The sequence below is a fragment of the Sciurus vulgaris genome (genome assembly GCF_902686455.1).
Source record: "Sciurus vulgaris genome assembly, chromosome: 5".
Classification (NCBI taxonomy): Eukaryota; Metazoa; Chordata; class Mammalia; order Rodentia; family Sciuridae; genus Sciurus; species Sciurus vulgaris.
Window position 1 is genome coordinate 87,471,829 of NC_136465.1, and position 27,925 is coordinate 87,499,753.

Below are 27,925 nucleotides of genomic sequence, written 5' to 3' on the forward strand. Positions count from 1 at the left end.
GGAGGAGGAGGAAGGGGGAGGAAGGAGGAGGAGGAGGAAAGGGGAGGAGAGAAGGAGGAGGAGGAGGAGGAGAGAAGGAGGATGAAGAAGGGCCTGGGTACTTGCAAGCTAATAAGTTAACCTGCCACAATTTCACAGATGGCTGACAGAAGACCTGAGACTCTTCGATAAGAGACAAGGGACATAATTATTCACAGCATGGCTTCATATTTGACAGTTCCCCTTCCATCTCAAGTCCATCAAGGGCCATGCCAAGGAGGCCTGGTAGGTTGTGCCACAGCTGGGGGACAGAGCAAAGGAAAGAGCCCAGTCCTTTACAAAGAGAGTGATCAAGCCAGCCTGAACTTCACTCCAGGTGGAGGCACTATCTTTATTATGGTGGACAGTGTTAAATAAAGTACTCTCAAGAGAGAACACTATCCCTATCTTCCAAGGTTACTCACTATACAAATATCCTTGAGAGAGAGTCTGGATAACAGATGTCAGTGCCTCTACTTACAAGATATGCAAAAACAAGAGACCTTATGAAGATATGACTAATAGTGCCCTCTCCCTTTGGGCTGTAGATTGTGATCTGTTTTCCTTCTTTTTTTTTTTTCCATTTTTTTATTAAAAATCATAAATTTACATAGGGCAATGTTGTTTGATTCATTCTGTTATTTTTCCCTTCCCCCCACCCATCCCATCCCTCTTTTCCCTCTATACAGTCCTTCCTTCCTCCATTCTTACCACCCTCCTTATCCCTAACCCTAAACCTAACCCTAACCCTAACGCTAACCCCTCCTACCCCCATTATATGTCCTCATCTGCTTATCAGCGAGATCATTCGTCCTTTAGTTTTTTGAGATTAGCTTATCTCACTTAGCATGTTATTCTCCAATTTCATCCATTTGCCTGCAAATGCCATAATTTTATCATTGTTCATGGTGGAGTAATATTCCATTGTATATGTATGCCACAGTTTCTTTATCCATTCATCAACTGAAGGGCATCTAGTTTGGTTCCACAATCTGGCTATGGTGAATTGAGCAGCTATGAACATTGATGTGGCTGTATCTCTGTAGTATGCTGATTTTAAGTCGTTTGGGTATAGGCCAAGGAGTGGGATAGCTGGGTCAAATGGTGGTTCCATTCCAAGCTTTCTGAGGAATCTCCATACTGCTTTCCAGAGTGGCTGCACTAATTTGCAACCCCACCAGCAATGTATGAGTGTACCTTTTTCCCCACATCCTCGCCAACACCTCTTGTTGCTTGTGTTCTTCATAATCGCCATTCTAATTGGAGGATCTGTTTTCCTTCTAAGTGCAGGGGTTTGTTATCACTTGGATTAGAAAATGTTTTCTGTTCCTTTTAACCCACTGGTTCCATCTTGATTTTCTTGGCCAATCTCTCTTCTCCCAATTTCTAGAGGATGCCATACATCTCCAGAGCTTCTGCTTACAATTATCCTCTCTGTAGTCTCATCCAATCTCCCACTTACATGACATCTATATTGTCAACAATTGCCATATTTATATCTCCATCCCAAAATATCCTCTGAACCTAAACTTAGGTATCTGCCTGACTACTTGAATTCATTTCCACTTGGATGTTGCTGTGGTTCAGATCTGAAATGCTCTCCAAAATGTTCATGTGTTGAAGGCTTTGCCTCCGTTGAAGCATTGTCCAAAAGCGCGGTCTTTGGAAAGCAACTGGATCCTAAGGGTGCTACCCTCCTCACCTATCAAAAGTTAATCTATTGATGCATTCATACCTTAATGGGCATTTGGGCTGAGGTAGAAATCTTAGGAGGTGAAGCCTCTTTGGAAGAAGTAGGTCACTGGGGTATGCCCTTAAAGGGGACATTTTGTCTCTAGCTCTTTTCTTTCTCCCTCTTTCTAGTTCCTGGCCACCATGAGGTAAGCAGCTTTGGACACCCACATGCTCATTGTCATGATGTTCCACAGGCACAGAAACATAAGAACCAAGTGATGTCGGAATAAAACCTCTGAAACTGTAAGTCAAAGCCCTTTCCTCCTTTGAGTTTATTTTCTCAGGCATTTTGTCACAGCAAGAGAAAGCTGACTAACATAGATGTCTAATACATGTCTCAAGTTATGATCCACATTCTACCTGTAGTCTTCCTCAATTAAATTGACTAACCCCTTCACACTCAGCACTTTTCCCCCTGGGATTGAACCCATGTGTGACTTCACACATGCTAGGCAAGCATTCTACCACTGAGAGCAATCCCAGCCCCCCAGAGTCATCTTTGACTCTCTCATAGTCTACATCCACTTTGTAGGGAGATTCTCAGATTTACCTTGCAAGTATATCTCCTTACCTCCACTGCTACCTCCCTGATCTGATCTATGGTCATCTCTCTCCTCAATTACTTAAATAGGTTCTTAAACTATCTCTTTGCTATCACTTATAGTTCTCCATGGATTTCCCAAACACACATACATATACGCACACATACTCTTGTAAAAATCATATCATTTCACTCCTCTGGGCAAAAGTCCCAATTGAATTCATTAGTGCTAGCACCACTTTTACCTCTCTGACCTCTTTGCTACCATACTCTCCAGTCACACTGGTCTCTGTTGCTTGACTAATCTTAGGAAATTAATAGTATGACTGTGCCTATTGCCATTATTACACACTATCAACTTGGTGGCTAAAGACATCACCGTGCCTTAGAGCCTGCAGGTCAGAGGTCTGTGATCACTCTCACTGGGCTAAAGCCAATTTGTCAGCAGGGCTGGTCCTTGTGGAGGCTCTGAGGGAAAATTCATTCTCACCATCAGCATCCAGTAGTCTCCTGTATTCCTTGGCTTGTGGTCCCTTACTCCATCTTCAAAAGGCATCACTCCAACTTCTGCTTCAGTTCTCACATCTCCTCCAATCTGGCTCTTCCTGTGTCCTCCTAAGGAAAGTTATGATTACAATTGCTTGGGCCCATTTGAATAATCCAGATAATGACCCCGTGTCAAGATCTTAAATTTGATCACATCTGCAAAATCCCTTTTGCCAAATGAAGTGACATTTCCAGATTCTGAGCATTAGGACACAAACATATTTTGAGAGCCACTATTCGGCCTACTATGCTCACCTCAGGACCTTAGCACTGGCCATTTCCTCTGCAAGGAACACTCTTCTCCTAGATATCCACACAGCTGATTCCCTTACCTCCTTCAGATTTTTACTCAGGTGTCATCTTCTCAATGAGGTCAATCTTAAATACCCTATTAAAAATGACAGCAATCAACAACTCCACACCCCTGGGTTCCTGATCCCCTGACTCCTTTACCTCATTTGTGCTAGCTTTTCTCATCATCTTCTAACATGCTACATAATTCATTTTTTTATTGTCTGTTTCTCCACACAAATGTATGCTCAAAAACCAGAGGTCAGCCACTTTTGTCTGCTTTATTCATTGATATAACTCAAACACATAAAACACTACCTGGCATGTGTTAGAAGTTCAATAGAGTTTTACAGAATAGATAAGTATACTATAGATCTCATAAACCTGAGACACCAAAAAATAAAAAAAGGTAATGTTTTGTAATGTCAGACAACAGTAATTCAGTCTCCCACCAGTCTCCATTTCAGATGATTTTTTTCTCTCTGTACTAGAGACTGAGCTACATCTCCAATCCTTTTTAAATTTATTTTTGATTTTGAGTCAAAGTCTAAGTTGCCCAGGCTGACTTCAAACTTGCCATCCTCCTGCATTAGCCTCCTGAATTGTTGGTATTATAGGCATATGCCACTGTGCCCAGCTCCATTTCAGAAATTAAAGCCTCAGCATATCTTGTCCAACTAGTTTCCAATTCCTTCATGAAAAGGTTACCTTACTGGGCTACCTGACCCCTTTAGGACTGCCATGATAATTCTTATCTCCTACCTAAGCACAGGAGAGTCCTTGGCCCTAATTCTCCATGACTCAAAACCTCACTAATATTTTTTAAAGAGGCATAATCAAGGGACACACAAACCAAGGTGGTTTCAACTGCAAAGGGTCTAAAATAAGCGCCATTAATGTTATTTGTTATTTTATTTATAGGATTTGAGTAACTGCAATTCCTCATCTACCTAAAAGTAAAGCCACTCGAAAGAATTCAATTTTAATAAGTCTCCTTTCTAGAAGCAATTCCAATCTCTTTCTCAAGAGCAAGATGTTGGCACCACATCCAAACAGACATTGTCACAAAACAATCACATCTCTTATCTTTTCTCCTAAGAAAAGATGCTGGTAAGACTCTGATACCAAAACCAGACAAAGACACATCAAGGAAAAAACACTTTAGCCCAATATCTCTGATGAACATAGACACAAAAATCTTTAAAATTCTGGCAAGTCGCATATAAAAATATATTTAAAAGATAGTGCACCATGATCAAGTGGGGTTTATCCCAGGGTTGCAAGGTTGGTTCAACATCTGGAAATCAATAAATTTAATTCATCACATCAACAGGCTTAAAGTTAAGAATCACATGATTATTTCAACAGATGCTGAGAAAACATTTGATAAAATACAACACACCTTCATGCTTAAAATACTAGAAAAAATAGGGATAATAGGCATATACCTCCACATTGTAAAGTCTATCTACGCTAAGCCCATGGCCAACATCATTCTTAATGGAGAAAAATTGAAAGAATTCCCTCTGAAAACTGGAACAAGACAGGATGCCCTCCTTCACCACTTCTATTCAACATCATCCTTGAAACACTAAGCCAGAGCAATTAGACCCATTTATCTTTCTTAAAAGTCATTTTTCTTTCCTTAAATGTGTTTTGAGCCTCCTCCATCCCCAGAAGTCATTTATTCTCCTAAAAATGCCCTTTGCCCCGCTTCTCTTATTAAGATGGTTTGTAAATCCCAAATTCTAATCCCTTCCTTTGGTCGCATTTCTCCGTGAACTGCTACACACATGAGAATAAACATCATTTTTCTGTTCTGTTGGTTTTCTGTACTGGGGATTGAACTCATGACCTCGCACATCCCATTCTAAGCTACATCCCATCTCTTTTCATTTTACTTTAAGGCAGGGTCTCACTCAATTTCCCAGGCTGGCTCGAAATGGTCATCCTCCTGCCTCAGCCTCCATATTGGTAATAACTATCTACCTTTTCTCTTCCTATCTTTTGTCAATTTAATCTGCAGGCTCCAAGAATAGCACCTAAGAAAGCAGGTACTATGGTGTGGATATAGTTTGTGTATCCCCCCCAAGGCTTTGTATGTTAAAATTTAATTGCCATCTTGAGATATTAGGAGGTGGAAACTTACTCAACTCTCCTGAATTTAAGGATGGGAAGAGAGATAAAAGCCATTAGAAAACTAAGAGCTTTGAGCCAAACCAACAAGACTGTTTTACATTCCTTACTGTATGTTTAACCTTGAGGTACAACCTGACAGCCGACCTCCAGGCACCACCCTGTCCTGCTTACACTCGAACTTTCTGGATCATTCACCCTGTAAAAGCACAAGGCTTGGTTCACTGCTGCCCATTAGAATCAACAGACCCAGAGGCAGTGTGAAGGGAAAAGGAAGAGCTTTATTACCAGGAGCCTGTTGCTAGCAACAAACATGTTGGAAGGTGGCTGGCTCTTGCCTCCAGTGACCCTTCTCCCCTAAGGAAGAAACTTTTTTTTCTGGTTCTAGGGGATTGAACCCAGTGGTGCTCTACCACTGAGTCACATCCCCAGTCCTATTTTGTATTTTATAGAGACAGGGTCTCACTGAGTTGCTTAGTGCCTCACTTTTGCTGAGGCTGGCTTTGAACTCGAGATCCTCCTGCCTTAGCCTTCTGAGTCACTGGAATTACAGGCATCCACCACTGTGCCCATCTGGGAATAACTTTTTCATAAGATTTTTTCAAGGGAAGTTGTGTGGGTCATAGACAGGGAGGTGCCTCAGTTGTCCAGTGATTCAAAAAGTAGCCATTTCTGGAGTACGGGCTGTGCGCATCCTACCTCATTCACTAGTTCAGCGAAGGTTGCAGTCCAGTGATGTCAGAAGACATCGAGATCATTTCTGTGTTGATTAGAGTGGCTTCTGTCTGGTTTTTGTTGTGGTCAGTGTTTCTGGAAAGTTCCCTTCCAGGGGCAACCTTCTCCCAATTGAATCTTGGGAATAGGGAGTACTCTGGAAGGGAGGGTTTTGTGTATTTCTAGCTAACATTTTAGTGTGCAATTAATCTATAAGAGATGGTATTGGCATCAGATATGCTATTTTGCTGCCACCATTATTCTGCTCCCCACACCACTTTACAACCCAGATTGTTAGCCTGCTAACCTCCTCGCCAGCCATTGGTCCATTGTTAGCCCACGAAATTCCACTACTTAAGAATAGCTTCCCCGCCATTCTCTCTCTCTCTCTCTCTCTCTCTCTTTCTCTCTCTCTCTCTCTCTCTCTCACTCTCACCCTGCACACAGACACTCTGCCTGTCCACTGAATAAAATCTCTTGCGTGAGTTCCCGCGGCCGGAGTGGTTTCTGGGTGCTTTCAGACAGGGCAGGTAGAAGCAAAGAGGAACTTCTGAGAATTGGGTCTAGATGGGGGTAGAGGGTTATGTGCATTTTCAAACCCAACTAATTCAGAAACAAGTATTCCTCTTCATGGACTGTATTTCCTGTTCCACAACTTTCCCTATTTTACATTATCCCACCCCTCTTATCCCACCCCCCGGGGTAGGCTCAGTGTAAACAATTTATGCTTTCTTTCTGCAAACCTTCATTATTCAGTCTTGCTGCTGCAGCTACAGGAACTTCCAAGACCTGGCCCTTTTTCTAGCTAGCATCTTTAACTGTTCAGTAAACACTCTTATTTCAGAGACCACTCAGGCTCAAAAGTTCTGGATTAACAAACCTGAAAGATACAAACTCAAAGTTCATAATTCCTCCAGGGTCAGAGGCCCACCCAGCTTCCACCACAGAGGAGGTCCAGGTACACTATAGTCCAAGCAACACTGCTGCATGAGAGAAAAGGAATCTAAAAATTGCCTCCAAGAATTTTCATTTCTCCACCCCAGAATTGGCCTCTTGCGAGAGTAAGTTATAAGGGGTATTCCAGCCTCAACCCAATAGTTAGTCTTTCTTAAGAGTTGTTAAAGAATAGTTGATGATTATACGTCACTAACTGTACATTTTCCTAAAGTCTAGGTTATTCACTTTTTACTAAAAACTGTTTGTGATATTTTAACACACCAGTCCATAAAAATAATCTTAAATAATCTTAGTCAAATCACTTGTACTTACCCACCCACGCACCTGCTTTCTGGTTTGAGGTGTCCATTTGCCCCTGCACCATACCTTCTCCAGGATACCTCCCCTCCTCATCTTTGACCAACACTTGGACAGTGGCCTGACTGAGCGTACACATGAAATCTCCACAAAAACAAGCAATCATTTTCAGAGACCAGGGGTCTACATTTAGAAAGGAAGAAAATCTCTAAAGAAAACAAAGAGTACACTCAGATTTCACGACTCTTCGGAGCACTCGCCATCTCCGTCTGAAACATCTGCTTCCAGTTACCACATCACCTTTAGGTTCTTCCTCAACTGTAAGAAGGGGGAAAAGGACAACTTCTGAAAGAAACCTTTCATTTGCATATCTGAAAGCCTGAGTCAAGAGATTTTTTTTCCCAAAACAAAGGAGCAGTTTACTCTCAAAGCTGAATTCAGATTGCCCCCAGAAGGCTATGAGGGTTTTAGATTGGCAGGTTTTCTAGTTTAAAGAAAAAAAAAAAAAAAAAATTGCAGTTCAAGTCCAGGCTACAGTCACCCACTTTTACAAAAAGATGAGTAACTGCTCTTCCAAGGTGTCAAAACAATGTTTCAAAATGCAAAAAGAATTCTAAAATAGCAAATCTTCTTGAAAGATTTTTAAAGTCATTTTTGATGAAACAGCCATCTCTTGCCAGGAGCAGTGATGCATGCCTGTCATCCCAGTTCCTCGGGAGGCTGAAGCAGGGGGATCACAAGTTCCAGGCCAACCTATGCAATTTAGTGAGAACCCGTCTCCAAATAAAAAATAAGGAATTGGGTTGTAGATCGGTGGTAGAACACCCCTGGGTTCAATCCCTGTTACTGTCAGGGTTGGGGGAATAATAGCTCTTCTCAAAGGGTTGAAAGTGACAAATGAGAAGGGAGGTTGGGGACAAAGGTGATAGCCTAACAGTGGTCCACTTTATGCTTTGAATATAACTCGTGGTACTCTGCAACTTATTGTTAAAATGGACAAGTTTCTTTCTCTTCCTCTCTCCCTGCTCCTTCCTAATCTCTCCCCTCCCTAATCTCAGGGGAAACGATTACCTTTCTTCCCCTCCTAGGTAGATTTATCTGCCCTTGAGTGCACACCCACACAGGAATGAAGTAATCCAGACTTTGGGGATGGTACCAGAAGATCTCAGAAATGACTATCTCCAAAATTAACAAGTGAATTACAACTCCAGCAGAGAATATATGGAATGTAGCCTTTAAATCACCCCCTTACAAGCCCTCTGTTCCTGCTGATGGGCAGAATCACAGCCTTTGGGACAGGAGTCCCCTGTGTTTCTTCTTTGCTAGTAAAACAATAAACCTTTTTCTTTTTTCTCAAAACCATGTCCTTGTTATTGGATTGGCACTGGGGACAAGGACCAAGCTTTCAACAACAATACCAGAGATAGGAACTTCTAGTCCTATCACAACAGAAAAAAATTGGGCGAGAGTATGAACACACAGAAAGAGAAGAGGTGGGGTGGGCCTTGAGGAGAAGGGAGAGACCCCAAATTGAGGAAAAAATTCACCGTGCCTCCACCCAAGCAAAGGAAGGGGCTAGTTTTAATCTAGTAGCTGATGTGGGCGAGGACCAGGTGTTTTTCCACTGGTCATTAAGTATAGTATATTCTTTTTCAGAAATTTTATCCTTGTGGAATATCCGTGGGGACACCCTAACACCTTCACCTGGTCTCTGTGATTGAGAATAGGAGGGTAGGGAAAAGCATATTCTACCTGAGTTGAAAGAGTGGGTATGGGAGGTAGGGAAAGATCTTAGTGGGTCACAAGTTATGGATCAAAGCCTAAGAGCTCATCTTTTGTCCCTTTTGTCCCTGAGGTGTCAGAGAGATCAAGACCTTTTAAAGGCCAACCAGTTAGTTAACATCATCGCCTTCCAGAGGAGTCCTTCTCTAAACACTTTATCAAAGTGTTTCACCCATGCCTTCCACCTAAATACACATCCACAAACTCAAAACTCACATACACACTTCCTAGCAGAGGAGGGCATCTTCTCTCCTACTCTCCCAGATTTTCTAGCTGGAGCTTTACAAATTAAACAAGCGAGAGATAGATTAACAAGAGGAAAGAATACACATTTATTTAGTTGGAAGAGTTACACGACATGGGAAAATTCATAAGGAAATAAAGACCCAAAGAATTGGTTAAGTGTGTACATGTTTATACTAGGTGTGATGAAATGTGGAAGTTGCAGGAAAATGTGACAGAACAAGACCTAAACTGAGGGGAGTGAGCAAAGCCTGTCATTCAGATTCCTCTGTGTCCCTCCATCTTCAGGAATAAGAATGCCCCTTTCTGGGCCTAAGGAGGACACCTCTTGTCTGAGAGTCTATGACCAGCTTCAGGGAAGGAGGGAAAGTCAGAGAGTCCTTCCTGAACCTGTTGTTTCTCAGATTCCTTCAGCTTCAAATATTCCATATGCCTCTCCACCATATTTTGGGGTAGCATGTTCTGAACCTTGTCACTAACTTCATTCCTCATGGGTTTTTTTCTCCATACATACCACTACCAAATATTCTATACGTTTTACATATTTATCTTGTTTTATTTTTTACCACCTTTCCCGCCCCCAGGAAATAAGCTGGAGAGGAGCAGAGATTTTTACCAATTTTATTCATTGTTTGTATGAACAGGGCCCAGTGCAGTGCTAGCACATGGTGAGTACCCAATAAATATTTATTTGGTATATGGAAGGATGGAAAATCCTGAAGCTCTAAAAATCAAAATGTCAGACTCAAAATAAATTGACTATACTATGATAATAGCATATTTTTTGAGCATGTGGAAACACAATTTTTGTCCATTTTAAAGTCAAGTTTTCCTTCTAACATACAGCATACACTGGCAGCAAAGCATTTCAAAATAAGTCATTCCAGTGCATATCATTCTCTCCAGGCTATTCACCAAGACCCCAAAAGCAAAAACTGGGCCTCGGGCCTTGGTCACACAGTCCCAGGTCAGCACTAAGACCTTAATACCTAGCTGATGCATAAATGAAGAAAACAGGATTGTTAGTCCCCACGAGGGCTTATAGTATTCTACAAATTTCCCTACGAAGTATCTGCTTCAGCTTCTTGAGGATAAAGTAGTCTTTGAATGTAAATCATTACAAGTCGAATTTTAACTTCTTTGAATACCGAGAAAAACCTGTTAAAGGGATATTTATTCTTTCCAGGGAATGTATGCTTTTGGGCATGAGACCTATGTTTTTAATAACTGAAAAAATAATAGTACTTAAATTCTCATGAGAGAAGAACATTCTGACAGACTTTACACTTATTGCTCCTCCCCTCATGACACTATTTTATTCATCTTGTTGGAACACTAGACTGTAAAAATAACAAGAAATTACTTAATAAAAATCTTCTTTAATGATCCAGTTTCTTTGTAATGTAGCTGCCAAAAATCCATCTCACAGAAGGCAACAAAATTGCTAGACTCTTCTAAACTGTATAAGGAAAAAAGATGGCAAATAAATCTTCAAGAAGACAAATTATAGATTTTCTATTGGCATAAGGAGAGGTATGTAGAGCAAAAGGATAGAATTCAGATTACAGAATATACTTGGACATTTATGGTCAATTGATTTCAACAAGGCTGCCAAGACAATTCAATGGGAAAACAATTGTGTTTTCAACAAAAGGGGCTGGGACTGCTGGATACTCAAATGCAAATGAAAAAATCTAGTCTCTACTTTACATCATGCACAAAAATTAATTCACAAACCATGCATCTGATATAGGATTAATATCTGAAACATATAAGTAACTTAATAGCAAGAAGACAAACTGATGAAAAAATGGGCAAACGATCTGAATAGACATTTTTCAAGAAGACATACGAATGACCAACAGGTACATGAAAAAGTACTCAACATCACTAATAGGGAAGTACAAATTAAAGCTACAATGAGCTATCACATCAAGCCTACTAGGATGGTTATTATCAAAAAGGAAATGATAACAAGTGTTGGCAAGGATGTAGAGAAAGAGAAGACAAATAAAATGAGTAAGCCAAAAAGATATCTGCATTCCCTTGTTCATTCAAGTGGTCGTTCAATAGCCAAGATTCTGTCCGAGTGTCCACAACATATGAATGCATAAAGAAATATGGCATCTACACACAGCAGATTATTAGTTATTCCTTAAAAAATGAAAGAAATGCCGTGATTTACAACAACATGAATGAACCTGGGGAATATTATGTTAGGTGAAATAAACCAGGCACAGAAAGCCCAGTGACACGTGACTTGCTTATACATGAAGTCCAAAAAAAGAAAATAGAATGAAAAAGAAAATAGATAGTGGTTATCAGGGGCTAGGAAACAGGGAGTGATATTTGAGGAGGTGTTGGTCAAAGGATACAAAATTTCAGTTAGACAGAAGGAGTAAGTTCAAAAGACCTATTACACAGCATGGTGACTACAGCTAATAGCAATGTATGTATACTAGAAAATTGCTAACAGAGTAGACTTGAGTCTTACCACAAAAAAAGTATATATAATGTGTTAATGCATATGTTAATTAGCTTGACTTAGTCATTCCATATGTATATATATTTCAAAACAGTGTTATACACTATGAATATATACAACTTTTTCAGTTTAAAAAATGCTAGCAGTACTACAGCAAAAATAACATCAACAACAAATAATAGTAATCAATTGACAATGACTTTATGTAACAAGCTCAAAATGATTCAAAAACAAATAAGAGCTACAACTATTTTTTTAAACATTTTTAGCTGTAGATGGACACAATCTTTATTTTATTTATTTATATATGGTGCTGAGAATCAAACCCAGTGCCTCATACGTACTTGGCAAGTGCTCTACCACTGAGTCACAACTCAACCCCCAAGAGCTACAACTATCAAACTGAGAAGAAAACATACAAGTAAATTCTTGTGAACTTAGAGTAGGCAATGGTTTCCTAGCTATGTCACCCAAAGCACAAGCAACGACAAAAACAAAATAAATTAGATTTCATTGAAATCAAAATCTCTTGTGCTTCAAATGATACCATCAAGAAAGTGAAAAAGACAACTCAAAATGGGAGAAAATATTTCCAGATCATGTATCTATCTGATAAAGGAGAGGTATTTTAATCTATCCCTGCTACTGTCACAAAGGACCTCAGAATTTATAAGTAATGGAAATGTATTTTTCACAGTTCAGTAATCTGGAAAGTCCAAGATTAAGGTGCTTGTAGATCTGGTATCTGGTAAAACTCCCTCTCTCCTAAGATGGTGACTTGTTATTGTATACTCACATGAGAAGGGCAAAAAGCCACGAATTCTCTCCCTTTAATCAGGGCCCTAACTCATGCAAAAGGACAGAGACATCATCATCATGGCTTACTCACCACCCAAAGGCACTTATGTCCACACCATGACCCATCTCCCAACATACAAACCATGGCAAGACACTTATAGCCCAAATATATGAAAAACCCAATTTAATAATAAAAGAAAAATATTCCAATTTAAAAAATAGGCAAAGAATCTCTATAGACATTTCTTCAAAGAAGATACACGAATGTATCCATAAATACATGAAATGCTCAGCATTATTTCTTATTAAGGAAACACAAATAAAATTCAGTGAGATGCCATGTCAAGGATGAATAAAATTCACAGGATAAGCCAGGCATGGTGACACATGCCTGTAATGCCAGCAACTCCAGAGGCTGAAGCAGGAGGAGACCAACTTTGAGATCAGCCTCAGCAACTTAGTGAGGCACTAAGCAATTTAGAGACCCTATCTCAAAATAAAAAATACAAGATGGAGGACTTGAGGGAGGTTGCATTCCTTGCTCCATAACTCAGGTTTCAAGCAGAGGATATCTGTTTCACCGTGAGGCAGTCTTTGTTGCTTATCGATCCCCTGCTGTTTACCCTATTTGTCCACTGTGATCACCTGCAGTCTGCCAGCATATCGACTACTTTTTGGGTGCAAATTGCTCACTGACTGGCACCTATCCTCCGTGATTTGCCTGCCTCTTGCCTGCCCATCACCTGCCTTCCACCTACCCATCACCCATCACCTGAGGTCCACCTGCCAATCATACACCAGTAGCCAGCAGACCAACCGCAGATCACCAGTGGATCGCATCTGCCTGCTGTTGCCTGGAAGTCCACTGTAACAGAACCTACAGGTTTGGTTACACGTGACTGCCGCCATTTTGAGACAATAGCCAGGACCTCTAGGACCCCCGGCCGGAATGACTGAGACCCATATCTAGGACCCCTCAGCCTGACCGACCACATCCTGCCTCCAGGACCCCCAGACCGACTGACCACGCCCCGCCTCTAGGACCCCTCAACCAGACCAACCACACCCTGCCTCCAGGAACCCCAACTGACCATGTCCACACCCCAAGCTGCAGCTCCCCATTTGCCAACACATTTGAAAGCCAGAGCCTCCATCTTGGATTATCCTGGAACCAGTAGCTCCCATCTTTAGGTGGGGCAAATCCCATCCTGAGACACCTCCTGGAGACTGTAAGCTCATTGTCAGGTACCTCTCATACATCAGGTTAATAAAGACTGGGAGGTTTGAATATTATATGACTGTTATAGTGTGGATTTTATTTTCTTTTTTTTCCCCTCATTTCTGAAAATTTTTGTTTTCATTTCTTTACTTTTCTTGCTCTATTTTCCTTTTGTTTGCCTGTTTCCTCAGTCTTTCTCCCTTTTCTCATGCTAACAACCAAGTTCTTTTGATTACACTATCACTCTTTCTATGATCTAGAACTTCTATATACTCTTATCCTATCCCACTAACAGTTACATCCTATACCCCTCCCCATCCTCTTTGTCCTCCATTAGAAACTGCAGAACTTATTGCAAATCTATTTGTTATACTGTAGATAATAAACAGAATGTGTTCAAATATTATGACAATATTGTTAACATCTTCAAAGGGGCTATTTGGTTTAGGGCTGCATATTGTCTGTACTGGGCATTGCTAATACTGATCTTCCCCTTAAAGAAAAGGTTTTGGAAACCTATAGGATCACTATAAGCCTATAGGGGGGAAACTGCAACACCCCAGATATGCACTGCTAGAGGGGAAGATACATGAACAACATGAAAAAACAAGGGAAGAAAATGTTCCAAACAAACCTAGATTCTATATTAATAGAATCCAGTGATAGCATGGTAGATGAAATGTTAGAAAAGGAGTTCAGAATACACATAATTAAAATGATTCATGAAGCAAAGGAGATAAGAGGGCAAATACAGGTAACGAATGATCACTCGAATCAGAAAATTAAGTTGAAAGAGCAAATGCAGAAAGCAAAAGATCATTTCAAAGAGATAGAGATTCTCAAAAAAAAAAAAAAAAAAAAAAAAAAAACCAGAAAGCAATGAAATGAAGGCAACAATAAACCAAATTTAAAAACTCAATGGAAAGCATTACCAACAGACTAGATCACTTGGAAGACAGAACCTCAGACAATGAAGACAAAATATTTATCTTGAAAATAAAGTTGCCCAAACAGAAAAGATAGTAAGAAATCATGAACAAAACCTCCAAGAACTATAGGACATCATGAAAAGACCAAATTTAAGAATTATTGGGATTGAGGAAGGCACAGAGATACAAACCAAAGGAATGAACAACCTATTCAATGAAATAATATCAGAAAATTTCCCAAGCCTGAAGAATGAAATGGAAAATCAAATGCAAGAGGCTTACAGAACACCAAATGCACAAAATTACAACAGATCCACACCAAGGCACATTATTATGAAAATGCCTAACATACAAAATAAAGACAGAATTTTGAAAGCTGCGGGAGAAAAGTATCAGATTACATATAGGGGGAAACCAATATGGATATCAGATTTCTCAGTCCAGACCCTAAAAGCTAGAAGGGCCTGGAACAACATATTTCAAGCTCTGAAAGAACATGGTTGCCAACAAGAATCCTTTACCCAGCAAAACTAACCTTCATATTTGAAGATGAAATAAAATCCTTCCATGATAAACAAAAGTTAAAAGAATTTACAAATAGAAAGTCTGCGCTACAGAATATTCTCAACAAAATATTCCATGAGGAGGAAATGAAAAACAACAATGAGGTCAGCAAAGGGAGGAATTATATTAAAAGAAAATCCATTCAAAGGAGAAAACAAGTCAAGTTAAAAACCAAAAATAATCCCAAATGACTAGGAATACGAATCATATCTCAATAATAACCCTGAACATTAATGGCATAAACTTGATCAAAAGACATAGACTGGCAGATTAAAAAGAAAGACCCAACGATATGCTGCCTTCAAGAGACTCATCTCACAGAAAATGACATCCACAGACTAAAGGTGAAAGAATGGGAAAAAACCTATCATGCATACTGACTCAGTAAAAAAGCGGGGGTTTCCATCCTTAGATAAAGTAGACTTCAAGCCAAAGTTAGTCAGAAGGGATAAAGTAGGACATTTCATACTGCTTAAGGGAACCATAAATCAGGAAGACATAATGATCGTACACATTTATGCCCCTAACAACAGTGCGTCCATGTGCATAAAACAAATCTTTCTCAATTCCAGGAATCAAATAGACCACAACACAATAATTCTGGGTGACTTTAACACACCACTGTCACCACTGGATAGATCTTCCAAACAAAAACTAAAGAAACAAATCATAGACTCAATAACACAATCAATAACTTAAACTTAACAGACATATATAGAATATTCCATTCATCAACGAGTGAATACACTTTCTTCCCAGTAGCACATGGATCCTTCTCTAAAATAGACCATATGTCATGCCACAAAGCTGCCCTCAGTAAATGCAAAAAAATAGAGGTAATACTTTGTGTTCTACCAGTTCGTAATGGAACAAAATTAGAAATCAATGACAAAATTAAAAAAAGAAATTACTCCAATACCTGGAGACTAAATAATATGCTATTGAATGAAGCAGGGATAACAGAAAACATCAGAGAGAAGATAAAAAAATTTTTTAGAGATAAATGAGAATGATGATACAACATATCAAAATCTCTGGGACACTATGAAAGAAGTACTAAGAGGAAAACTCATTGCATGGAGTCCATTCAAGAAAAGAATAAAAAGTCAACAACTAAATGACCTAACATTACAGCTCAAAGTCCTAGAAAAAGAAGAACAGAGCAACACAAAAGAAGTAGAAGACAGGAAATAATTAAAATCACAGCTGAAATCAATGAAATTGAAACAAAATAAACAATTCAAAAAATTGACAAAACAAAAGGTTGGTTCTTTGAAAAAGTAAACAAAATAGATAAACCCTTAGCCACACTAACAAAGAGAAGGAGAGAGAAGACTCAAATTACTAAAATTTGTGATGAAAACAGAAATATCATGACAGACACCACTGAAATACATAACATAATGAGAAGCTACTTTGAAAATCTATATTCCAACAAAATAGAAAATATCGAAGACATTGACAAATTTCTGGAGACATACAATCCTCCCAAACTGAACCAGGAGGACATATAAAATTTAAACAGATCAATTTCAAGCAATGAAATAGAAGAAGTCATCAAAAGCCTACCAACCAAGAAAAGCCCAGGATCAGAGGAACTCTCAGCCAAGTTCTACAACACCTTCAGAGAAAAACTCATTCCAATACTTCTCAAAGTATTCCAGGAAATAGAAAAGAAGAGAACCCATCCAAACTCATTCTATGAAGCTAGTATCACCCTCATACCCAAACCAAAGACACATCAAGGAAAGAAAATTTTAGACTGATATCTCTGATGAATATAGACGCAAAAATCCTTAACAAAATTCTGGCAAATCACATACAAAAACATATTAAGAAGATAGTGCACCATGAGCAAGTGGGGTTCATACTGGGGATGCAAGGTTGGTTCAACATTTGGAAATCAATAAATATAATTCATTTTATCAATAGACTTAAGGTTAAGAATCACATGATTATTTCAATTGATACAGGGAAAGCATTTGACAAAATACAACACTCCTTCATGCTCAAAATACTAGAAAAAATAGGGGTAGTAGGAACATACCTCAACATTGTAAAGGCTATCTATGCTAAGCACACAGCCAACATTATTCTAAATGGAGAAAAACTGAAAGCATTCCCTTTAAAAACTGGAACAAGACAGGGATACCCTCTTTCACCACTTCTATTCAACATTGTCCTTGAAATACTAGCCAGAGCAATTAGATAGACAAAAGAAATTAAAGGGATACAAATAGGAAAAGAAGAACTCAAACTATCACTATTTACTGATGACATGATTCGATAGTTAGAGGATCCAGAAAACTTCTAGACCTCATCAATGAATTCAGCAAAATAGCAGGATACAAAATCAACACACATAAATCTAAAGCATTTTTATTCATAAACAATAAAACATCTGAAAGGGAAATGAGGAAAACAACTCCATTCACAACAGCCTCAAAAAAAATAAAATACTTGGGAATCAATCTAACCAAAGAGGTGAAAGATCTCTACAATGAAAACTACAGACCATTAAAGAAAGAAATTAAAGAAGACCTCAGAAGTTGGAAAGATCTCCCATGTTCTTGGATAGGCAGAATTAATATTATCCAAATGGCCATACTTCCAAAGGTGCTATACAGATTTAATCCAATTTCTATTAAAATTCCAATGACAATTCTCATATAAATAGAGAAAGCAATCATGAAAGTCATCTGGAAGAACGAAAGACCCAGAATAGCCAAAGCAATCCTGGGCAGGAAGAGTGATGCAGGAGGTATCACAATACCAGACCTTAAACTCTACTATAGAGCAATAATAACAAAAACGGCATAATACTGGCACCAAAATAGAAAGGTAGACCAATGGTACAGGATAGAAGACATGGAGACATAAGTACAGTTATCTCATACTAGACAAAAGTGCCAAAAACCTACAATGGAGAAAAGATAGCCTCTTCAACAAATGGTGCTGGCAAAACTGGAAATTCATTTCAGTTAAATAAAATTAAACCCCTATCTCTCACCCTGTACAAAACTCAACTCAAAATGGATCAAGGACCTAGCAATTAGACTTGAGACCCTGCACCAAATAAAAGAAAAAGTAGGCCTGAATCTCCATCACATTGGCTTAGGACCAGACTTCCTTAACAAGACCCCGATAGCGTGAAAAATAAAAGCAAGAATCAATAAATGGGATAGATTCAAACTAAAAAACTTTTTCTCAGCAAAGGAAACAATAATGTGAAAAGAACCTACAGAGTGGGAGAAAAATCTTTTCCACATACACTTCAGACAGAGCACTAATCTCCAAAGTTTATAAAGAACTTTAAAAACTTTACACCAAGAATACAAAGAACCCAATCAATAAATGGGATAAGGAACTGGGCAGACACTTCACAGAAGAAGATATACAGGTGATCAATAAATATATGAAAAAGTGCTCATCATCCCTAGTAATTAGAGAAATGCAATTTAAAACTACCCTAAGATTTCATTTAACTCCAATTAGAATGGCTATTATCAAGAACATAGCAATAATAATTGTTGGCATGGATGTGGGGGAAAAGGCACACTCATACATTGCTGGTGGAGTTGCAAATTGGTGCAGTCACTCTGGAAAGCAGTATGGAGATTCCTCAGAAAACTTGGAATGGACCCACCATTTGACCCAGCTATCCCACTCCTCAGTTTATACCTAAAGGACTTAAAATCAGCATATTACAGTGATGCAGCCACATCAGTGTTCATAGCAGCTCAATTCACAATAGCTAGATTGTGGAACCAACTGAGATGCCCTTCAATTGATGAATGGATAAAGAAACTGTGGTGTATATACACAATGGAATATTACTCAACCATAAAGAAGAATAAAATTATGGCATTTGCTGATAAATGGATGAAGTTGGAACATATCATGCTAAGTGAAATAGGCCAAACCCAAAAAACCAAAGGTCAAATGTTTTCTCTGATAAACAGATGATTATATATAATGAGGGAGTGGTGGGGGGAAGAGAAGAATGAAGGAACTTTGGATGGTGTAGAGGAAAATGGGGTGGGAGGAGGTAGGGATGGAAATAGTAGAATGAAACAGACGGTATTACCCTATGTATATGTATGATTACATGAATGGTGTGAATCTACATTGTGCACAACCACAGAAAGGAAAAGTTTACCCCATTTGTGTACAATGAATCAAAATACAGTCCATAAAAATTAAAAAAAATTAATAAAATAAAATTTTATATATATATGTGTATATATATATATATATATATATATATATATATAAAAATGCAGGTTTTGTTTGTTTTGTTTTGTTTTGGTGATGGGGATTGAACCCAGGGCCCTGTGCTTATAAGGCAAGCACCTTAGCAACTGAGCTCTCTCCCCAGCCCTAAAGGCAGGTTTAAAAATAGAAAACTTAAAAAGAAAAATCCCCAAACAGAGGCCTCTGGGCAAAAACAGGAGCCCAGAGGCCATCCAGTCCAAGGCCTGGACCACCAGGCCTCCTGCTGCTCTTCAGTATTGACAGAGATTTGGGCGCCTGGAGCCAGTGTAGATGGGGACTCTTTCCCCTTGGCCTAGGATGGATGGAGACTCTCTCCTTGAGCTGTTGTAGACTTGATTCCATTTGAGCCCATTGCTTTGTCCAGAAAGAATCTTTGGGCCCTCCCTGAGGGTGAGGAGAGGGTGGGTGGCAGGTGTTGGAGAAGAAGTGTCTGGAAAAGTGTTGGACACTCCAGAGCATGCTGTAGCATCGCCTCCATAATCCCAAGGGCAGGGAAGAAAAAGGCGGGCCAGTGGGCAGGGGCGGGCCTGCCTGAAGCAGTGGCTGGGGGCTTCACCACATGCCCCGTAGCTGCTGGACCCAGAATCTCTTCCTGGCCGCTGCCAAAGATCATGGAGAGTGAGCACCACGTGGGCTTTGGGCACTGGAGGTCTTAAACTGTCTCAGGCTTGAAAAAAAATAAATAAATAAAAATAAAAAATAAAAAGGGTGGGGGATGTAGCTCAGTGGTTAAACACCCCAGGGTCAATTCCCAGTACCAAAAAAAAAAAAGGTCAAAAGATAGAAAATGACAAGTGTTGGTGAGGATATGCAGAATCCTCACTCACTGCTGGTGGGAACACAAAATGGTGTTGCCACTTTGGAAAACAACTGAGCTTGACTTGACTTTTCTTTCTTCCTTTCTGTCTTTCTATACTGGGGATTGAACCCCCAGATGCTTTACCTCTAAGCTACATCCATCCAACTCTATTTTTTTTTTTAAAATCAGGATCTCACTAAATTGCTGAGACTGACTTTGAACTTGAGACCTCCTGCCTCAGTCTCCCCAAGTCACTGGGATTACAGGTTTGTGTCACTATGCCCAGCCTTTACTATTTGTTAAAAAGCTGGAAGAAACCACAGACCCAGCAATTTCTAGGTTATGTCCAAAAACCAACTTGTATATGAATGTTCACAGCAGCAACATTTATTATGGCCAAAATGTAGAAACAATGCAAGTGTCCAAGAAGGAATGAAAGGATCCATATAATGGAACAGTATTCAGTCTCAATAAGGAATGAAGTTTTAAGACATACTACAACACAGACAAGCCCTGAAAACATCATGCTACATGAAAGAAGCCAGATAAAAATGACCACAAATTATATGATTCCATTTGTATGAAATGTTTAGAATAATCAAATCTATAGAGATAGAAAGCAGCTTAGTAGTTGCCAGAGGTTAGAAGAAATTGGAGAATATGGAATGATTTTTAATGAGTAGGTTTTTTTTTTTAGGTGTGATGAATATATTCTAAATTCAGACAGTAGTAGTAGTTGTGCAACTCTGTGAATAAACTAAAAACTACCTAACTGTTTTTTTTGGGTTTTGTTTCTGTGGTACTGGGATTAATCACAGGGCCTGACACATGGTAGGCATGTGCTCTACCACCGAGTTATGTTCCCAGCCCTTTTTATTTTATTTTGAAGCAGGGTCTCACTAAGTTGCTGAGGCTAGCTTCCAACTTGGAATCTTCCTACCTCAGCCTCCTATGCTCCATTATGCCCAGCTTGAACTACATAATTTTAAAGGTTTAATTTTATATAGATGAATGATATCTCAGTAAAACTGTTATTTTAAGAGGAAAGTAAGAATCATTTTCAGGGACAACTGAAAATGAGCCACACCTCAAAACTATTTTTATGCATCTTTGGACTGGAAAGAAATCTTATTTTAACTTCTGTTTGAGAGAAGACAACCAGTAAACTGTCTTACTTTGACTTATGAAATAGATCATATGAATCATCCTAACCTTCCTGGAAAGATCAGATGAAACAATATGAGGCAATGTGCTTTGGAAAGAGCCAGCCCTGTAAGTATAGCGTATCATATTGCTGTCGTTTTTTTTTTGTTTTGTTTTGTTTTGTTTTCACAATGTTATAGGCCATAAAAAAATAGAAGTATGTGCCCTTTCTTTTTGGTCCCCTCCACTAGCTTCCTATGCAACTTTAATAGAATTCCAATCATCTCTTTCTCCCCTCTAAGAGGGATGAGGATATATGTAAGAAGACTTAAAAGCCCATGGGGAAAGCCTTGCTTCCTGAGAGTCTTCACTGATTGAAATTGCTTCAAAACACCACTTGCTCTCTCCTCCATCCTCCAACCCCCTCTCAAAACAGGAAGGGGAGGAATCATTGTTTTATTTTCTAGTGCTCTCAAAGGCAATAGCTAAAAGCAGATGAGAGTTTTCTGGATGTATTTGCCTCTTAAATGACTAATGAATATTAAAGCAGTAATCCAGATAGCTTCTCCTACATCAGCTTTTAATGGTAAAACAGGAGCAGTGTAAGCAACACACTTTCCTAGTGAAGATTAACAAAGAATTCTACAATGTTGGAAAAAAATAATTTAACATTAAAATTGAGAAGAGCAGGGCATGATAGTGCACACATGTACTCCCAGCAACTCAGGAGGCTGAGGCAGGAGGATTTCAAGTTCTTGGTCAGCCACAGCAACTTACAAGGCCCTAAGCAATTTAGTGAGATCCCATCTCAAAATTAAAAAAAAAAAAAAAAAATGGGCTGGGGATGTGGCTCAGTGGTAAAGCACCTCTGGGGTCAATTGCCAGCACCCGCACCAAAAAAAAAAAAAAAAAAAATTAGAGATGGAAATAGACCTATGAGTTCCAAAAGGAATGAAAGGAGAAAAACATAATTAAATATTCACTTCTTCAGGGGGGAAAAAAATCAAAACCTTGCAGTTCTTTCCCATTCTGGTAAATTTTTCATTAAGTTCTGGCAAGATTGACAAAGAAAAAAGCTGCATCAACCAGATTTCTAACATACTACTCTAAGAGAAACTCTTAAGATTACTCTTTGATTTACACTGCCCAAAATCTTTGGGCTACATATCAAACAAAAGTCGTTCAGAGGTATTTATTTTATTTTCACTTATCCTTTGTCTTTGTTCTTGCTGCTATAAGAAAATACCCCAGACCAGGTAAGTTATAAATAACAAACTTTTTTTCTCACAGGTCTGGGATCCAAGATCAAAGCACTGAAAAACCTGACTTTCTGATGCCAAGGTAGTGTCCTGTTGCTGTATCCTATGGAGGAGATGAACACTGTGCCCTCACATGGGGAAAAGGCTGGAAGAGCAAAAGGCTCTGCCTTTTTATAAGTGCATCAATCCAATCTAAGGGTGGAGCCTACATGGTCTAAAAAACTCTGAAAGGTCCTATCTCTTAATACTGTTGCCCTGGGGATTATGTTTCAATATTAATTTTGGAAGGGACACAAACATTCAACCATAGCATACTTTTTCTATCTTTCCTGTGAGAATAAAATACCAGAAAACTTAACTCTCAAGCTGACTTTCACCCTCTGGAAGGAATAAGTAACCATTTTATGATACCAGTGTAATGTAGCTACCACCTATAAAATGTAGTAACGAACACAGTGGCTGGCTGCTGCGATGCATGTTTGCAAAAAGACAGGGAACATTTCCCAGAGGAGGGGGATGACTGAAATGATTCTGAAGGAAACTGTATGATCTAATGACAAAGAAACAGGTTTGAGGGAAGCCCACTGGAAATGAGGCCAGAACTACAAGGTAGAACTAAATCATGCAGTCTTTTTGGCTATGTAAAGCAGTTTGGACTTCATCCCACAGAGTAGATCTTGTAGAGCCATTGAAGAGTTTACCACCAGGGTAGGCAATGTGCTAATTGCATAGTATCACTTTTTCTGGAATTCCTATGCGTTTTAGCCAGACCTTATGAGCTATTTCAAAGTGAGATATTTCTCAGTAGAAACTTAAAAAATGAGCCTATGAGCTAATTATGCTGAAAGCCGTGGCTCTGTGGCTTATTACACTCAGTCCTGCTTGCTGTTTGTTTTTATAGATGCTTATTTTTTTGTGTGTCTTTGTTGTTTTGTGTGTTGCTTTATGTTTATCAGTCTAAAGTTACTCTCTATTGCTGCATTTACAAAAAAAATCAACATGGGAGCTAATCAGACTCCAGTTATCTTTTTCATGCCATAAAATATTATTCATTATGTACACATTGTTTTTCATCCACATACAAACTAAGGCTTTAAAACAGCCTTCTATAAACAGGAAACAGACTACTTAAATAAACAAAAATATCAAAGCTTTTTCCTTAATGGAAAGACTGGGGAACTGGTTACAATCTGCTGTATGCTGGGAATCTGACCAATCTTGGTTCCCAGATCAAGTGACAGTAATTGCTCAACATTTATTCGGAAGGGCAAATCATCAACCACCCCTGACTCAGCTACTCAAGGTATGCTCTAGGATAGGTGTGATGATATATAGACTATAGCTGGGCCTGAGCTCTAGTTTATGAGTTTCTGATTATGTCTTACTAATGTTTTAGTCATCTTTTTGCTACTTTGACTATAAGACCTGACCAGAACAACTGTACAGGAGAAAAAGTTTATTTGAGGGCTCACGGTTTCAGAAGTCTCAGCCCATTGACAGCTGGCTCCAACGTTCAAGGTGAGGTTGAATACTATGGCAGAAGAGTATGGCAGAGGGAAGCAGCTCATGTAGTGATTAGCAAGCAGAGAGAGCAAGTCCACTCACCACATTCAAATATATACGCCAAAGCCATGCCCCCAATGCCCCACCGCCTCCAGTCACATCCCACCTGCCTTCAGTCACACCCCACCTGCCTTCAGTTACCACTCAATCCCATCAGGTGTTTATTCACTGATTGGGTTAAGACTCTCTTAATCCCAATTGTCTCATATGTGAGACTTTGGGGGATAACTCTCATCCAAACCGTAACATATTACTTGAAAGAGTCTCAAAGGTGAACTACCTTTAAAGTCAGAAAAACAATCCTCTCCTGACATTGTCTTAAACAACTTTGATTAGGCAATAAACACATTCATTTGCACAGAACCATTGTTCTTATTTTATCTTAACTTCTGACACTGAGCTATATAACAGCTCACTGAAAATACAGATATATAAACATTTCACTGCAATTTAGAAGTCAGTTCTAAGAAAACTTAAAAAAAGGGGGGGCTTCCTCTTTTTGGTGAAAAATGCTATTTGGGCAAAGCCTTTTAATCTTCTCTTTTCCTAATGAAAATCAGTTCAGTCTCAATTAACTAATAATTAGACTAAATGTCAGAAAGACTTCAAAACAAAACATCAACCAGTTCTAAAATCATAGTATTTTAAAAGCCCTCAACCTGACCCCTGGTCCTTTAGAAGACTTCCTATTTATAACTCAGTGAAAATGAGTTGTGTTCATCAGATCCTACTGCTAAGTAGATTATTAGTTTGCAGATGTGTTCAACAGATCACAAGATTCTTTTTGGATAGAAAATGCTTTGCTCCTTCTTTACACTGTCTGATCCACTGAGTAGATTTAAAAATAAAACTGATCGATCAAATAGCACAGCCCGGAAGAAAAGCATACTGCTTTATAGAGCATGGCTACAGAGCGCCAGACCCACTGTGAAAGCAACCACATCTCCGAGCTTTTGAAAGAAAGCATTGAAGTGCCCACAACGTGGATGACTTTAAACAGGGGACACTGCTGTGAATGCAGAGTTGGCTTGCTTTCTGCCTAGAAGGGAACAGTGGAGCAGTTGAAGAAGAAAGAAGCTCTTGTCATAATCACCTGAAAACTGGAAGCCAGTGTCCACAAATTAGTTCTCATGCCAATGACTTGTGTCTTATTCCCACTTCTTCGAATCGGAGTCAATAGTAACCAGGAGAATACAGGCAGTCTATTGTGGTCAAATTTTGATTCTTTCTGTTCAAAGTATAATTCTTCCTAATATTCTTTGGTGCATTTAGTATAAAGAATACGGTAAAACCTATTAACTTTTGTCTGATTCCATCTTTTAAAAATACATTTCAACATTTATTTGAATTAAATTAGGGACTTCTAATTTTCCAGTTTTTCTGATTAGGAAAAAAATAAACTAATAAAAAGAATGTTTTTAGCAGTTGATTATTGAACTATTATTTAGTTATTTTATCTACTCATTCTAAGAAACAAAGATGTTTATCTTCCAAGTGTATTTCAAAAATTTCTTCAAAACTTCATTTATTTTAAAAATTCATTCTGCCAATTATTTTTATTTTATCAAGGTAGCATAATCCCTTTTAAACATTTCCCTTGAATCACCTGTACTGATCTTTCTCCTCAGTGCCTATATTTAATGAATATTTTCCCATCACAAATCTCTTAGCCTTTTTTAAAAAGTCCTCAAATACACAGGTTGATATTTCAGAGAGTGATGCTGACCTCAGACCTCCTTATTCAGAACAGAATTACTTCAAATACATCAATTTTCAATATTTCAAGTACCTGGGGGAAAATTGGCAATTATTATCCTAAAGAAAAATTAGTGCTCTATCAAATTTAGACATGCATTCCTAATTCACCCTAAATCAGTAACAATATAGCATAGAGGGCGGGGGAGATAGCTCAGCTGGTAGAGTGCTTGCCTTGCAAGCACAAGGCCCTGAGTTCGATCCCCAGTACCACAAAAACAAAAAAGCATAGAAATAAACTAACACATCCACAATAAATATTTAAAATTTCAGTTTAGGATATTAATGAGCTATCTTCATATTATATGAAACTATAATAAAAATACAGTTTAAATATGCATTAGGCAAGTAAAAAAAAAAGTAGGATTTTTAAAGATTAATTTAATCAGACCCCAGTTCTCTAGTCCTTTATGTGGGCTCTGATTAGAAAGTCAAGTTGTCAACTGCCCGGGGCTGTCTGCTGTGAATAGACGAAGCAATGGTTTACAGAGAACTCAGCCTTGGCTCCCCGCATGGCTACCATTCCAAAGCCAGCCATGAGTACTTAACTCTAAAGCCTGCCATATTAGTATCACAAAGAACCCATCAAAGCTGCTCTTCACAGTCTTGGTTCAAGATTGGCCCCAACCCAACACAACCAAGCTGCAGCTGCTTTCAAGTGTACTCCAATAAACAGCTGGCAAGTTAGGGCTTTGGAGAAGCTTCTTGCTGTGCTGGGCCACTTTTTGGCATTTAGGCATGTGTCCTCAAAATTTCTAAGGTTCCACTGAGTACAGTAGTTTCCTAGTATTTTTCAGAAGCCAGCAAGGTGCAAAATATCACATGAAATTGTCTTTCTTAGTATTTCAAAGGCTCAATCTGCTCCATTGCTTTTAATTAGCCTATTCTGACCCAATTAAATTCATTCATTCATTTGAAATTGCATTTACTAATTTCACCATTCAATTTAAACCATTTGTCCAAGCTCAATGGACAACTAATTTTCACTCTGCCATAGTACACAAGAAAAAGCATGAACCTGTTTAAAATACATATATATTTATGACTTCCAAGGATTTTATAGTACCAGGCCAGAGAACTCAACTGATTAGAGCAAGGTGCTAATGAAACCAAGGTTGTAGATTCAACCCCTGCGTAAACCAATTAACTTCATTTATACAAAACCACCATTCCATAGATAGAAATTAAACTTCCAAACCCAGCCAACCACACAGAAAACATGCCAGCAAGCTCAAGGAATATTGAGAAGGAGTGTGGGTAACTCAGAGCAAGTCACCATTATTGCTTAAAGAAAAGAAGAAAATTGGTGAGTCATTCATTCAACAATAAATATCCCACGTCTGCAAAATACAGGGCATCTACATCCAATTTCAGAAGATGCCTTGCCTGACAAATAAACAAAATCTAATATCTAAGTTGAGACATGTGAAAAAGAAACTACAATATAAATAAGAAGCAATTAGTAGGCATAAGATGGTGTATGACAAGCACCAGGAAATTTAAAAGGCATCAAGGTCTTACAAAGGACAGAGAGTCTGTGTTTAAATAATAGGATCAAAAATGATGTTCTGGAAAAAGTGAAATCTGGTCTGAAACTTACAAAAAAAAAAAACTGAAAGAAAATTCTTAAAAGATAGGTCAAACGAGATAACAGAAGACCTTGAATATTAAGTAAGGAATTTAAACTTTATTTTTAGAAAACAATGAATTATTAGAATTTTTAATACGGTAATGATCTAGTTAGAACTCTGAGGAACTTAAACTGGCAGTGGCATCTACAACACATTGAAGACAGGGGGTCTGGATAAAACTAGCCAAACTCATGCTTTTCTGATAGCCTCTATTCTGGGTCATAGTGAAAATGAGAGCAAGTTCAG

At 38.7% G+C, this 27,925-nt stretch overlaps 2 long non-coding RNA genes across 2 annotated transcripts in view; one reads left to right on the top strand and one right to left on the bottom strand.

The window, feature by feature from the left end:
• LOC306662026 overlaps positions 1-24,562 on the bottom strand; it is a 219,949-nt gene extending 195,387 nt beyond the window's left edge. The window contains exons 1-3 of the long non-coding RNA XR_013764029.1: positions 22,794-24,562; positions 3,074-3,227; positions 2,784-2,888 (exon numbers count right to left, since the gene is read on the bottom strand). This is a non-coding gene — a long non-coding RNA (uncharacterized lncRNA). The remainder of the gene's footprint in view (positions 1-2,783; positions 2,889-3,073; positions 3,228-22,793) is intronic.
• Positions 22,682-27,925, top strand: part of LOC306662034 — a 41,096-nt gene continuing 35,852 nt past the window's right edge. The window contains exon 1 of the long non-coding RNA XR_013764045.1: positions 22,682-22,727. This is a non-coding gene — a long non-coding RNA (uncharacterized lncRNA). The remainder of the gene's footprint in view (positions 22,728-27,925) is intronic.